General features: G+C 73.6%; 10 non-coding genes across 10 annotated transcripts; all 10 read left to right on the forward strand.

Moving 5' to 3' along the window:
- The first annotated feature begins 837 nt into the window (after window positions 1-837).
- On the forward strand, window positions 838-956 carry LOC131494067 (5S ribosomal RNA). Its single transcript, XR_009253134.1, has one exon. It is a non-coding gene; the product is annotated as a 5S ribosomal RNA (ribosomal RNA).
- Window positions 957-2,088: 1,132 nt separating this feature from the next.
- On the forward strand, window positions 2,089-2,207 carry LOC131494068 (5S ribosomal RNA). The gene has a single exon (XR_009253135.1). It is a non-coding gene; the product is annotated as a 5S ribosomal RNA (ribosomal RNA).
- Window positions 2,208-3,339: 1,132 nt separating this feature from the next.
- On the forward strand, window positions 3,340-3,458 carry LOC131494069 (5S ribosomal RNA). Its single transcript, XR_009253136.1, has one exon. It is a non-coding gene; the product is annotated as a 5S ribosomal RNA (ribosomal RNA).
- Window positions 3,459-4,589: 1,131 nt separating this feature from the next.
- Window positions 4,590-4,708, forward strand: LOC131494070 (5S ribosomal RNA). Its single transcript, XR_009253137.1, has one exon. It is a non-coding gene; the product is annotated as a 5S ribosomal RNA (ribosomal RNA).
- A 1,132-nt stretch (window positions 4,709-5,840) lies between these two features.
- On the forward strand, window positions 5,841-5,959 carry LOC131494071 (5S ribosomal RNA). Its single transcript, XR_009253138.1, has one exon. It is a non-coding gene; the product is annotated as a 5S ribosomal RNA (ribosomal RNA).
- Window positions 5,960-7,089: 1,130 nt separating this feature from the next.
- LOC131494072 (5S ribosomal RNA) lies at window positions 7,090-7,208 on the forward strand. Its single transcript, XR_009253139.1, has one exon. It is a non-coding gene; the product is annotated as a 5S ribosomal RNA (ribosomal RNA).
- Window positions 7,209-8,339: 1,131 nt separating this feature from the next.
- LOC131494073 (5S ribosomal RNA) lies at window positions 8,340-8,458 on the forward strand. The gene has a single exon (XR_009253140.1). It is a non-coding gene; the product is annotated as a 5S ribosomal RNA (ribosomal RNA).
- A 1,130-nt stretch (window positions 8,459-9,588) lies between these two features.
- Window positions 9,589-9,707, forward strand: LOC131494159 (5S ribosomal RNA). Its single transcript, XR_009253224.1, has one exon. It is a non-coding gene; the product is annotated as a 5S ribosomal RNA (ribosomal RNA).
- A 1,130-nt stretch (window positions 9,708-10,837) lies between these two features.
- LOC131494074 (5S ribosomal RNA) lies at window positions 10,838-10,956 on the forward strand. The gene has a single exon (XR_009253141.1). It is a non-coding gene; the product is annotated as a 5S ribosomal RNA (ribosomal RNA).
- A 1,132-nt stretch (window positions 10,957-12,088) lies between these two features.
- On the forward strand, window positions 12,089-12,207 carry LOC131494075 (5S ribosomal RNA). Its single transcript, XR_009253142.1, has one exon. It is a non-coding gene; the product is annotated as a 5S ribosomal RNA (ribosomal RNA).
- Window positions 12,208-12,793: the final 586 nt, after the last annotated feature.

Consider the following 12,793-nt stretch of genomic DNA (forward strand, 5'->3'; position numbering starts at 1 on the left):
CACCCGGCCAGATCCCACTGCACCGGCTGGAAGCCACGTCCCAGCTTTGCACCTTTCCTGAGACACCACCCACACCGGCACCCGCACCCGCACGGACGGGTGGGGGGGTGTGCGGTGAGGGCGGGACCGGAGGCTGGCGCCCGGGGACTGGAGGGTGGGGGCTGGGTGGGTGGATGCGAGAACCAGGAGCGGGCGGGCGGGGCCGCGAGACCCCAGACTCCCACTCCGCCACACGCCTGGGCTCCCTGGGTCCTGGACCTCTCCCCTCCCTCGAGCCCTCATCCCCAGGCAGGGTCCCTGGCATTTCGCGAGGCCCCGCTAGGGCAGCGGGCTCGGGCTGTTGATGTTCACTGGGGGCGCTGGCGCCTCCGGGGTGGGTATGCACCAGGTGGGGCAGACGGGAGGAGAAGGCCGGGTGGCTGGCTGCGCTCGCCCTGGGGCTGGGGAGGAGGCGCCGACACCCCGGCGGGGGCGGGCCCCGGAAGGCACGGCCGGCCGGATGCCCCACGCTCGCTTCCACCCTCTTGCCAGTGAGTAGCCCGACCTGGTGCGGTGACGTGCGGTCCGGTGCGGTGCCGGATGGAAGCGGAGGCGGGCGTGGGGCCAAGCCGGGAGCGGCCTGCAAGAGTCCCGGGATCGGAGAACGCCGGGGCTTGCGCCTCAGCGCCTTGCCAGGGTCCTCTTGCGCGGCCTCCGCCACCCGCCCGGGGCCCGCGGCGGAGGGCGGCGGCAGGCAGGCAGGCAGGCAGGCAGGCGCGTGCACGGGTGAAGCGCCGCACCCGCTGGGCTGGGGACGCGTGGAGCAGGCTCTTGAGGCGCCCAGCGCCAGCCGCCCGCGTCTACGGCCATACCACCCTGAACGCGCCCGATCTCGTCTGATCTCGGAAGCTAAGCAGGGTCGGGCCTGGTTAGTACTTGGATGGGAGACCGCCTGGGAATACCGGGTGCTGTAGGCTTTTTCGCTTTTGGCCTTTGGCCTTTGGCCTCCTTGACCTCTCCTTTGGCGCCCGCCGCCCCTCCCCCCTCCCTCCCTGGGTCCCTCTCTCCCCAGGGAGCGCGGCTGCTGGGGCCAAACACATCCCAGCCACGGATCCCTCTGCCCCTCCCGGGCCAGCAAAGCAGCCTGGCCTGGCCTGGCCCGGCCCCGCCCCGCCCCGCCCCGCCACGCACCCCAAGCCCGCACACAACCCCCCCCCTCCCCCCCCACCCGGCACTTCACGAGGGGCACGCTCCCCGCTCCCCGCTCCCCGCACCCGGCCAGATCCCACTGCACCGGCTGGAAGCCACGTCCCAGCTTTGCACCTTTCCTGAGACACCACCCACACCGGCACCCGCACCCGCACGGAGGGGTGGGGGGGGTGTGCGGTGAGGGCGGGACCGGAGGCTGGCGCCCGGGGACTGGAGGGTGGGGGCTGGGTGGGTGGATGCGAGAACCAGGAGCGGGCGGGCGGGGCCGCGAGACCCCAGACTCCCACTCCGCCACACGCCTGGGCTCCCTGGGTCCTGGACCTCTCCCCTCCCTCGAGCCCTCATCCCCAGGCAGGGTCCCTGGCATTTCGCGAGGCCCCGCTAGGGCAGCGGGCTCGGGCTGTTGATGTTCACTGGGGGCGCTGGCGCCTCCGGGGTGGGTATGCACCAGGTGGGGCAGACGGGAGGAGAAGGCCGGGTGGCTGGCTGCGCTCGCCCTGGGGCTGGGGAGGAGGCGCCGACACCCCGGCGGGGGCGGGCCCCGGAAGGCACGGCCGGCCGGATGCCCCACGCTCGCTTCCACCCTCTTGCCAGTGAGTAGCCCGACCTGGTGCGGTGACGTGCGGTCCGGTGCGGTGCCGGATGGAAGCGGAGGCGGGCGTGGGGCCAAGCCGGGAGCGGCCTGCAAGAGTCCCGGGATCGGAGAACGCCGGGGCTTGCGCCTCAGCGCCTTGCCAGGGTCCTCTTGCGCGGCCTCCGCCACCCGCCCGGGGCCCGCGGCGGAGGGCGGCGGCAGGCAGGCAGGCAGGCAGGCAGGCGCGTGCACGGGTGAAGCGCCGCACCCGCTGGGCTGGGGACGCGTGGAGCAGGCTCTTGAGGCGCCCAGCGCCAGCCGCCCGCGTCTACGGCCATACCACCCTGAACGCGCCCGATCTCGTCTGATCTCGGAAGCTAAGCAGGGTCGGGCCTGGTTAGTACTTGGATGGGAGACCGCCTGGGAATACCGGGTGCTGTAGGCTTTTTCGCTTTTGGCCTTTGGCCTTTGGCCTCCTTGACCTCTCCTTTGGCGCCCGCCGCCCCTCCCCCCTCCCTCCCTGGGTCCCTCTCTCCCCAGGGAGCGCGGCTGCTGGGGCCAAACACATCCCAGCCACGGATCCCTCTGCCCCTCCCGGGCCAGCAAAGCAGCCTGGCCTGGCCTGGCCCGGCCCCGCCCCGCCCCGCCCCGCCACGCACCCCAAGCCCGCACACAACCCCCCCCCTCCCCCCCCACCCGGCACTTCACGAGGGGCACGCTCCCCGCTCCCCGCTCCCCGCACCCGGCCAGATCCCACTGCACCGGCTGGAAGCCACGTCCCAGCTTTGCACCTTTCCTGAGACACCACCCACACCGGCACCCGCACCCGCACGGAGGGGTGGGGGGGGTGTGCGGTGAGGGCGGGACCGGAGGCTGGCGCCCGGGGACTGGAGGGTGGGGGCTGGGTGGGTGGATGCGAGAACCAGGAGCGGGCGGGCGGGGCCGCGAGACCCCAGACTCCCACTCCGCCACACGCCTGGGCTCCCTGGGTCCTGGACCTCTCCCCTCCCTCGAGCCCTCATCCCCAGGCAGGGTCCCTGGCATTTCGCGAGGCCCCGCTAGGGCAGCGGGCTCGGGCTGTTGATGTTCACTGGGGGCGCTGGCGCCTCCGGGGTGGGTATGCACCAGGTGGGGCAGACGGGAGGAGAAGGCCGGGTGGCTGGCTGCGCTCGCCCTGGGGCTGGGGAGGAGGCGCCGACACCCCGGCGGGGGCGGGCCCCGGAAGGCACGGCCGGCCGGATGCCCCACGCTCGCTTCCACCCTCTTGCCAGTGAGTAGCCCGACCTGGTGCGGTGACGTGCGGTCCGGTGCGGTGCCGGATGGAAGCGGAGGCGGGCGTGGGGCCAAGCCGGGAGCGGCCTGCAAGAGTCCCGGGATCGGAGAACGCCGGGGCTTGCGCCTCAGCGCCTTGCCAGGGTCCTCTTGCGCGGCCTCCGCCACCCGCCCGGGGCCCGCGGCGGAGGGCGGCGGCAGGCAGGCAGGCAGGCAGGCAGGCGCGTGCACGGGTGAAGCGCCGCACCCGCTGGGCTGGGGACGCGTGGAGCAGGCTCTTGAGGCGCCCAGCGCCAGCCGCCCGCGTCTACGGCCATACCACCCTGAACGCGCCCGATCTCGTCTGATCTCGGAAGCTAAGCAGGGTCGGGCCTGGTTAGTACTTGGATGGGAGACCGCCTGGGAATACCGGGTGCTGTAGGCTTTTTCGCTTTTGGCCTTTGGCCTTTGGCCTCCTTGACCTCTCCTTTGGCGCCCGCCGCCCCTCCCCCCTCCCTCCCTGGGTCCCTCTCTCCCCAGGGAGCGCGGCTGCTGGGGCCAAACACATCCCAGCCACGGATCCCTCTGCCCCTCCCGGGCCAGCAAAGCAGCCTGGCCTGGCCTGGCCCGGCCCCGCCCCGCCCCGCCCCGCCACGCACCCCAAGCCCGCACACAACCCCCCCCCTCCCCCCCCACCCGGCACTTCACGAGGGGCACGCTCCCCGCTCCCCGCTCCCCGCACCCGGCCAGATCCCACTGCACCGGCTGGAAGCCACGTCCCAGCTTTGCACCTTTCCTGAGACACCACCCACACCGGCACCCGCACCCGCACGGAGGGGTGGGGGGGTGTGCGGTGAGGGCGGGACCGGAGGCTGGCGCCCGGGGACTGGAGGGTGGGGGCTGGGTGGGTGGATGCGAGAACCAGGAGCGGGCGGGCGGGGCCGCGAGACCCCAGACTCCCACTCCGCCACACGCCTGGGCTCCCTGGGTCCTGGACCTCTCCCCTCCCTCGAGCCCTCATCCCCAGGCAGGGTCCCTGGCATTTCGCGAGGCCCCGCTAGGGCAGCGGGCTCGGGCTGTTGATGTTCACTGGGGGCGCTGGCGCCTCCGGGGTGGGTATGCACCAGGTGGGGCAGACGGGAGGAGAAGGCCGGGTGGCTGGCTGCGCTCGCCCTGGGGCTGGGGAGGAGGCGCCGACACCCCGGCGGGGGCGGGCCCCGGAAGGCACGGCCGGCCGGATGCCCCACGCTCGCTTCCACCCTCTTGCCAGTGAGTAGCCCGACCTGGTGCGGTGACGTGCGGTCCGGTGCGGTGCCGGATGGAAGCGGAGGCGGGCGTGGGGCCAAGCCGGGAGCGGCCTGCAAGAGTCCCGGGATCGGAGAACGCCGGGGCTTGCGCCTCAGCGCCTTGCCAGGGTCCTCTTGCGCGGCCTCCGCCACCCGCCCGGGGCCCGCGGCGGAGGGCGGCGGCAGGCAGGCAGGCAGGCAGGCAGGCGCGTGCACGGGTGAAGCGCCGCACCCGCTGGGCTGGGGACGCGTGGAGCAGGCTCTTGAGGCGCCCAGCGCCAGCCGCCCGCGTCTACGGCCATACCACCCTGAACGCGCCCGATCTCGTCTGATCTCGGAAGCTAAGCAGGGTCGGGCCTGGTTAGTACTTGGATGGGAGACCGCCTGGGAATACCGGGTGCTGTAGGCTTTTTCGCTTTTGGCCTTTGGCCTTTGGCCTCCTTGACCTCTCCTTTGGCGCCCGCCGCCCCTCCCCCCTCCCTCCCTGGGTCCCTCTCTCCCCAGGGAGCGCGGCTGCTGGGGCCAAACACATCCCAGCCACGGATCCCTCTGCCCCTCCCGGGCCAGCAAAGCAGCCTGGCCTGGCCTGGCCCGGCCCCGCCCCGCCCCGCCCCGCCACGCACCCCAAGCCCGCACACAACCCCCCCCCCTCCCCCCCCACCCGGCACTTCACGAGGGGCACGCTCCCCGCTCCCCGCTCCCCGCACCCGGCCAGATCCCACTGCACCGGCTGGAAGCCACGTCCCAGCTTTGCACCTTTCCTGAGACACCACCCACACCGGCACCCGCACCCGCACGGAGGGGTGGGGGGGTGTGCGGTGAGGGCGGGACCGGAGGCTGGCGCCCGGGGACTGGAGGGTGGGGGCTGGGTGGGTGGATGCGAGAACCAGGAGCGGGCGGGCGGGGCCGCGAGACCCCAGACTCCCACTCCGCCACACGCCTGGGCTCCCTGGGTCCTGGACCTCTCCCCTCCCTCGAGCCCTCATCCCCAGGCAGGGTCCCTGGCATTTCGCGAGGCCCCGCTAGGGCAGCGGGCTCGGGCTGTTGATGTTCACTGGGGGCGCTGGCGCCTCCGGGGTGGGTATGCACCAGGTGGGGCAGACGGGAGGAGAAGGCCGGGTGGCTGGCTGCGCTCGCCCTGGGGCTGGGGAGGAGGCGCCGACACCCCGGCGGGGGCGGGCCCCGGAAGGCACGGCCGGCCGGATGCCCCACGCTCGCTTCCACCCTCTTGCCAGTGAGTAGCCCGACCTGGTGCGGTGACGTGCGGTCCGGTGCGGTGCCGGATGGAAGCGGAGGCGGGCGTGGGGCCAAGCCGGGAGCGGCCTGCAAGAGTCCCGGGATCGGAGAACGCCGGGGCTTGCGCCTCAGCGCCTTGCCAGGGTCCTCTTGCGCGGCCTCCGCCACCCGCCCGGGGCCCGCGGCGGAGGGCGGCGGCAGGCAGGCAGGCAGGCAGGCAGGCGCGTGCACGGGTGAAGCGCCGCACCCGCTGGGCTGGGGACGCGTGGAGCAGGCTCTTGAGGCGCCCAGCGCCAGCCGCCCGCGTCTACGGCCATACCACCCTGAACGCGCCCGATCTCGTCTGATCTCGGAAGCTAAGCAGGGTCGGGCCTGGTTAGTACTTGGATGGGAGACCGCCTGGGAATACCGGGTGCTGTAGGCTTTTTCGCTTTTGGCCTTTGGCCTTTGGCCTCCTTGACCTCTCCTTTGGCGCCCGCCGCCCCTCCCCCCTCCCTCCCTGGGTCCCTCTCTCCCCAGGGAGCGCGGCTGCTGGGGCCAAACACATCCCAGCCACGGATCCCTCTGCCCCTCCCGGGCCAGCAAAGCAGCCTGGCCTGGCCTGGCCCGGCCCCGCCCCGCCCCGCCCCGCCACGCACCCCAAGCCCGCACACAACCCCCCCCTCCCCCCCCACCCGGCACTTCACGAGGGGCACGCTCCCCGCTCCCCGCTCCCCGCACCCGGCCAGATCCCACTGCACCGGCTGGAAGCCACGTCCCAGCTTTGCACCTTTCCTGAGACACCACCCACACCGGCACCCGCACCCGCACGGAGGGGTGGGGGGGTGTGCGGTGAGGGCGGGACCGGAGGCTGGCGCCCGGGGACTGGAGGGTGGGGGCTGGGTGGGTGGATGCGAGAACCAGGAGCGGGCGGGCGGGGCCGCGAGACCCCAGACTCCCACTCCGCCACACGCCTGGGCTCCCTGGGTCCTGGACCTCTCCCCTCCCTCGAGCCCTCATCCCCAGGCAGGGTCCCTGGCATTTCGCGAGGCCCCGCTAGGGCAGCGGGCTCGGGCTGTTGATGTTCACTGGGGGCGCTGGCGCCTCCGGGGTGGGTATGCACCAGGTGGGGCAGACGGGAGGAGAAGGCCGGGTGGCTGGCTGCGCTCGCCCTGGGGCTGGGGAGGAGGCGCCGACACCCCGGCGGGGGCGGGCCCCGGAAGGCACGGCCGGCCGGATGCCCCACGCTCGCTTCCACCCTCTTGCCAGTGAGTAGCCCGACCTGGTGCGGTGACGTGCGGTCCGGTGCGGTGCCGGATGGAAGCGGAGGCGGGCGTGGGGCCAAGCCGGGAGCGGCCTGCAAGAGTCCCGGGATCGGAGAACGCCGGGGCTTGCGCCTCAGCGCCTTGCCAGGGTCCTCTTGCGCGGCCTCCGCCACCCGCCCGGGGCCCGCGGCGGAGGGCAGCGGCAGGCAGGCAGGCAGGCAGGCAGGCGCGTGCACGGGTGAAGCGCCGCACCCGCTGGGCTGGGGACGCGTGGAGCAGGCTCTTGAGGCGCCCAGCGCCAGCCGCCCGCGTCTACGGCCATACCACCCTGAACGCGCCCGATCTCGTCTGATCTCGGAAGCTAAGCAGGGTCGGGCCTGGTTAGTACTTGGATGGGAGACCGCCTGGGAATACCGGGTGCTGTAGGCTTTTTCGCTTTTGGCCTTTGGCCTTTGGCCTCCTTGACCTCTCCTTTGGCGCCCGCCGCCCCTCCCCCCTCCCTCCCTGGGTCCCTCTCTCCCCAGGGAGCGCGGCTGCTGGGGCCAAACACATCCCAGCCACGGATCCCTCTGCCCCTCCCGGGCCAGCAAAGCAGCCTGGCCTGGCCTGGCCCGGCCCCGCCCCGCCCCGCCCCGCCACGCACCCCAAGCCCGCACACAACCCCCCCCCTCCCCCCCCACCCGGCACTTCACGAGGGGCACGCTCCCCGCTCCCCGCTCCCCGCACCCGGCCAGATCCCACTGCACCGGCTGGAAGCCACGTCCCAGCTTTGCACCTTTCCTGAGACACCACCCACACCGGCACCCGCACCCGCACGGACAGGTGGGGGGGTGTGCGGTGAGGGCGGGACCGGAGGCTGGCGCCCGGGGACTGGAGGGTGGGGGCTGGGTGGGTGGATGCGAGAACCAGGAGCGGGCGGGCGGGGCCGCGAGACCCCAGACTCCCACTCCGCCACACGCCTGGGCTCCCTGGGTCCTGGACCTCTCCCCTCCCTCGAGCCCTCATCCCCAGGCAGGGTCCCTGGCATTTCGCGAGGCCCCGCTAGGGCAGCGGGCTCGGGCTGTTGATGTTCACTGGGGGCGCTGGCGCCTCCGGGGTGGGTATGCACCAGGTGGGGCAGACGGGAGGAGAAGGCCGGGTGGCTGGCTGCGCTCGCCCTGGGGCTGGGGAGGAGGCGCCTACACCCCGGCGGGGGCGGGCCCCGGAAGGCACGGCCGGCCGGATGCCCCACGCTCGCTTCCACCCTCTTGCCAGTGAGTAGCCCGACCTGGTGCGGTGACGTGCGGTCCGGTGCGGTGCCGGATGGAAGCGGAGGCGGGCGTGGGGCCAAGCCGGGAGCGGCCTGCAAGAGTCCCGGGATCGGAGAACGCCGGGGCTTGCGCCTCAGCGCCTTGCCAGGGTCCTCTTGCGCGGCCTCCGCCACCCGCCCGGGGCCCGCGGCGGAGGGCGGCGGCAGGCAGGCAGGCAGGCAGGCAGGCGCGTGCACGGGTGAAGCGCCGCACCCGCTGGGCTGGGGACGCGTGGAGCAGGCTCTTGAGGCGCCCAGCGCCAGCCGCCCGCGTCTACGGCCATACCACCCTGAACGCGCCCGATCTCGTCTGATCTCGGAAGCTAAGCAGGGTCGGGCCTGGTTAGTACTTGGATGGGAGACCGCCTGGGAATACCGGGTGCTGTAGGCTTTTTCGCTTTTGGCCTTTGGCCTTTGGCCTCCTTGACCTCTCCTTTGGCGCCCGCCGCCCCTCCCCCCTCCCTCCCTGGGTCCCTCTCTCCCCAGGGAGCGCGGCTGCTGGGGCCAAACACATCCCAGCCACGGATCCCTCTGCCCCTCCCGGGCCAGCAAAGCAGCCTGGCCTGGCCTGGCCCGGCCCCGCCCCGCCCCGCCCCGCCACGCACCCCAAGCCCGCACACAACCCCCCCCTCCCCCCCCACCCGGCACTTCACGAGGGGCACGCTCCCCGCTCCCCGCTCCCCGCACCCGGCCAGATCCCACTGCACCGGCTGGAAGCCACGTCCCAGCTTTGCACCTTTCCTGAGACACCACCCACACCGGCACCCGCACCCGCACGGACGGGTGGGGGGGTGTGCGGTGAGGGCGGGACCGGAGGCTGGCGCCCGGGGACTGGAGGGTGGGGGCTGGGTGGGTGGATGCGAGAACCAGGAGCGGGCGGGCGGGGCCGCGAGACCCCAGACTCCCACTCCGCCACACGCCTGGGCTCCCTGGGTCCTGGACCTCTCCCCTCCCTCGAGCCCTCATCCCCAGGCAGGGTCCCTGGCATTTCGCGAGGCCCCGCTAGGGCAGCGGGCTCGGGCTGTTGATGTTCACTGGGGGCGCTGGCGCCTCCGGGGTGGGTATGCACCAGGTGGGGCAGACGGGAGGAGAAGGCCGGGTGGCTGGCTGCGCTCGCCCTGGGGCTGGGGAGGAGGCGCCGACACCCCGGCGGGGGCGGGCCCCGGAAGGCACGGCCGGCCGGATGCCCCACGCTCGCTTCCACCCTCTTGCCAGTGAGTAGCCCGACCTGGTGCGGTGACGTGCGGTCCGGTGCGGTGCCGGATGGAAGCGGAGGCGGGCGTGGGGCCAAGCCGGGAGCGGCCTGCAAGAGTCCCGGGATCGGAGAACGCCGGGGCTTGCGCCTCAGCGCCTTGCCAGGGTCCTCTTGCGCGGCCTCCGCCACCCGCCCGGGGCCCGCGGCGGAGGGCAGCGGCAGGCAGGCAGGCAGGCAGGCAGGCGCGTGCACGGGTGAAGCGCCGCACCCGCTGGGCTGGGGACGCGTGGAGCAGGCTCTTGAGGCGCCCAGCGCCAGCCGCCCGCGTCTACGGCCATACCACCCTGAACGCGCCCGATCTCTTCTGATCTCGGAAGCTAAGCAGGGTCGGGCCTGGTTAGTACTTGGATGGGAGACCGCCTGGGAATACCGGGTGCTGTAGGCTTTTTCGCTTTTGGCCTTTGGCCTTTGGCCTCCTTGACCTCTCCTTTGGCGCCCGCCGCCCCTCCCCCCTCCCTCCCTGGGTCCCTCTCTCCCCAGGGAGCGCGGCTGCTGGGGCCAAACACATCCCAGCCACGGATCCCTCTGCCCCTCCCGGGCCAGCAAAGCAGCCTGGCCTGGCCTGGCCCGGCCCCGCCCCGCCCCGCCCCGCCACGCACCCCAAGCCCGCACACAACCCCCCCCTCCCCCCCCACCCGGCACTTCACGAGGGGCACGCTCCCCGCTCCCCGCTCCCCGCACCCGGCCAGATCCCACTGCACCGGCTGGAAGCCACGTCCCAGCTTTGCACCTTTCCTGAGACACCACCCACACCGGCACCCGCACCCGCACGGACAGGTGGGGGGGTGTGCGGTGAGGGCGGGACCGGAGGCTGGCGCCCGGGGACTGGAGGGTGGGGGCTGGGTGGGTGGATGCGAGAACCAGGAGCGGGCGGGCGGGGCCGCGAGACCCCAGACTCCCACTCCGCCACACGCCTGGGCTCCCTGGGTCCTGGACCTCTCCCCTCCCTCGAGCCCTCATCCCCAGGCAGGGTCCCTGGCATTTCGCGAGGCCCCGCTAGGGCAGCGGGCTCGGGCTGTTGATGTTCACTGGGGGCGCTGGCGCCTCCGGGGTGGGTATGCACCAGGTGGGGCAGACGGGAGGAGAAGGCCGGGTGGCTGGCTGCGCTCGCCCTGGGGCTGGGGAGGAGGCGCCGACACCCCGGCGGGGGCGGGCCCCGGAAGGCACGGCCGGCCGGATGCCCCACGCTCGCTTCCACCCTCTTGCCAGTGAGTAGCCCGACCTGGTGCGGTGACGTGCGGTCCGGTGCGGTGCCGGATGGAAGCGGAGGCGGGCGTGGGGCCAAGCCGGGAGCGGCCTGCAAGAGTCCCGGGATCGGAGAACGCCGGGGCTTGCGCCTCAGCGCCTTGCCAGGGTCCTCTTGCGCGGCCTCCGCCACCCGCCCGGGGCCCGCGGCGGAGGGCGGCGGCAGGCAGGCAGGCAGGCAGGCAGGCGCGTGCACGGGTGAAGCGCCGCACCCGCTGGGCTGGGGACGCGTGGAGCAGGCTCTTGAGGCGCCCAGCGCCAGCCGCCCGCGTCTACGGCCATACCACCCTGAACGCGCCCGATCTCGTCTGATCTCGGAAGCTAAGCAGGGTCGGGCCTGGTTAGTACTTGGATGGGAGACCGCCTGGGAATACCGGGTGCTGTAGGCTTTTTCGCTTTTGGCCTTTGGCCTTTGGCCTCCTTGACCTCTCCTTTGGCGCCCGCCGCCCCTCCCCCCTCCCTCCCTGGGTCCCTCTCTCCCCAGGGAGCGCGGCTGCTGGGGCCAAACACATCCCAGCCACGGATCCCTCTGCCCCTCCCGGGCCAGCAAAGCAGCCTGGCCTGGCCTGGCCCGGCCCCGCCCCGCCCCGCCCCGCCACGCACCCCAAGCCCGCACACAACCCCCCCCCCTCCCCCCCCACCCGGCACTTCACGAGGGGCACGCTCCCCGCTCCCCGCTCCCCGCACCCGGCCAGATCCCACTGCACCGGCTGGAAGCCACGTCCCAGCTTTGCACCTTTCCTGAGACACCACCCACACCGGCACCCGCACCCGCACGGACGGGTGGGGGGGTGTGCGGTGAGGGCGGGACCGGAGGCTGGCGCCCGGGGACTGGAGGGTGGGGGCTGGGTGGGTGGATGCGAGAACCAGGAGCGGGCGGGCGGGGCCGCGAGACCCCAGACTCCCACTCCGCCACACGCCTGGGCTCCCTGGGTCCTGGACCTCTCCCCTCCCTCGAGCCCTCATCCCCAGGCAGGGTCCCTGGCATTTCGCGAGGCCCCGCTAGGGCAGCGGGCTCGGGCTGTTGATGTTCACTGGGGGCGCTGGCGCCTCCGGGGTGGGTATGCACCAGGTGGGGCAGAGGGGAGGAGAAGGCCGGGTGGCTGGCTGCGCTCGCCCTGGGGCTGGGGAGGAGGCGCCGACACCCCGGCGGGGGCGGGCCCCGGAAGGCACGGCCGGCCGGATGCCCCACGCTCGCTTCCACCCTCTTGCCAGTGAGTAGCCCGACCTGGTGCGGTGACGTGCGGTCCGGTGCGGTGCCGGATGGAAGCGGAGGCGGGCGTGGGGCCAAGCCGGGAGCGGCCTGCAAGAGTCCCGGGATCGGAGAACGCCGGGGCTTGCGCCTCAGCGCCTTGCCAGGGTCCTCTTGCGCGGCCTCCGCCACCCGCCCGGGGCCCGCGGCGGAGGGCGGCGGCAGGCAGGCAGGCAGGCAGGCAGGCGCGTGCACGGGTGAAGCGCCGCACCCGCTGGGCTGGGGACGCGTGGAGCAGGCTCTTGAGGCGCCCAGCGCCAGCCGCCCGCGTCTACGGCCATACCACCCTGAACGCGCCCGATCTCGTCTGATCTCGGAAGCTAAGCAGGGTCGGGCCTGGTTAGTACTTGGATGGGAGACCGCCTGGGAATACCGGGTGCTGTAGGCTTTTTCGCTTTTGGCCTTTGGCCTTTGGCCTCCTTGACCTCTCCTTTGGCGCCCGCCGCCCCTCCCCCCTCCCTCCCTGGGTCCCTCTCTCCCCAGGGAGCGCGGCTGCTGGGGCCAAACACATCCCAGCCACGGATCCCTCTGCCCCTCCCGGGCCAGCAAAGCAGCCTGGCCTGGCCTGGCCCGGCCCCGCCCCGCCCCGCCCCGCCACGCACCCCAAGCCCGCACACAACCCCCCCCCCTCCCCCCCCACCCGGCACTTCACGAGGGGCACGCTCCCCGCTCCCCGCTCCCCGCACCCGGCCAGATCCCACTGCACCGGCTGGAAGCCACGTCCCAGCTTTGCACCTTTCCTGAGACACCACCCACACCGGCACCCGCACCCGCACGGACGGGTGGGGGGGTGTGCGGTGAGGGCGGGACCGGAGGCTGGCGCCCGGGGACTGGAGGGTGGGGGCTGGGTGGGTGGATGCGAGAACCAGGAGCGGGCGGGCGGGGCCGCGAGACCCCAGACTCCCACTCCGCCACACGCCTGGGCTCCCTGGGTCCTGGACCTCTCCCCTCCCTCGAGCCCTCATCCCCAGGCA

This window comes from Neofelis nebulosa, chromosome 13 (genome assembly GCF_028018385.1).
Source record: "Neofelis nebulosa isolate mNeoNeb1 chromosome 13, mNeoNeb1.pri, whole genome shotgun sequence".
Classification (NCBI taxonomy): domain Eukaryota; kingdom Metazoa; phylum Chordata; class Mammalia; order Carnivora; family Felidae; genus Neofelis; species Neofelis nebulosa.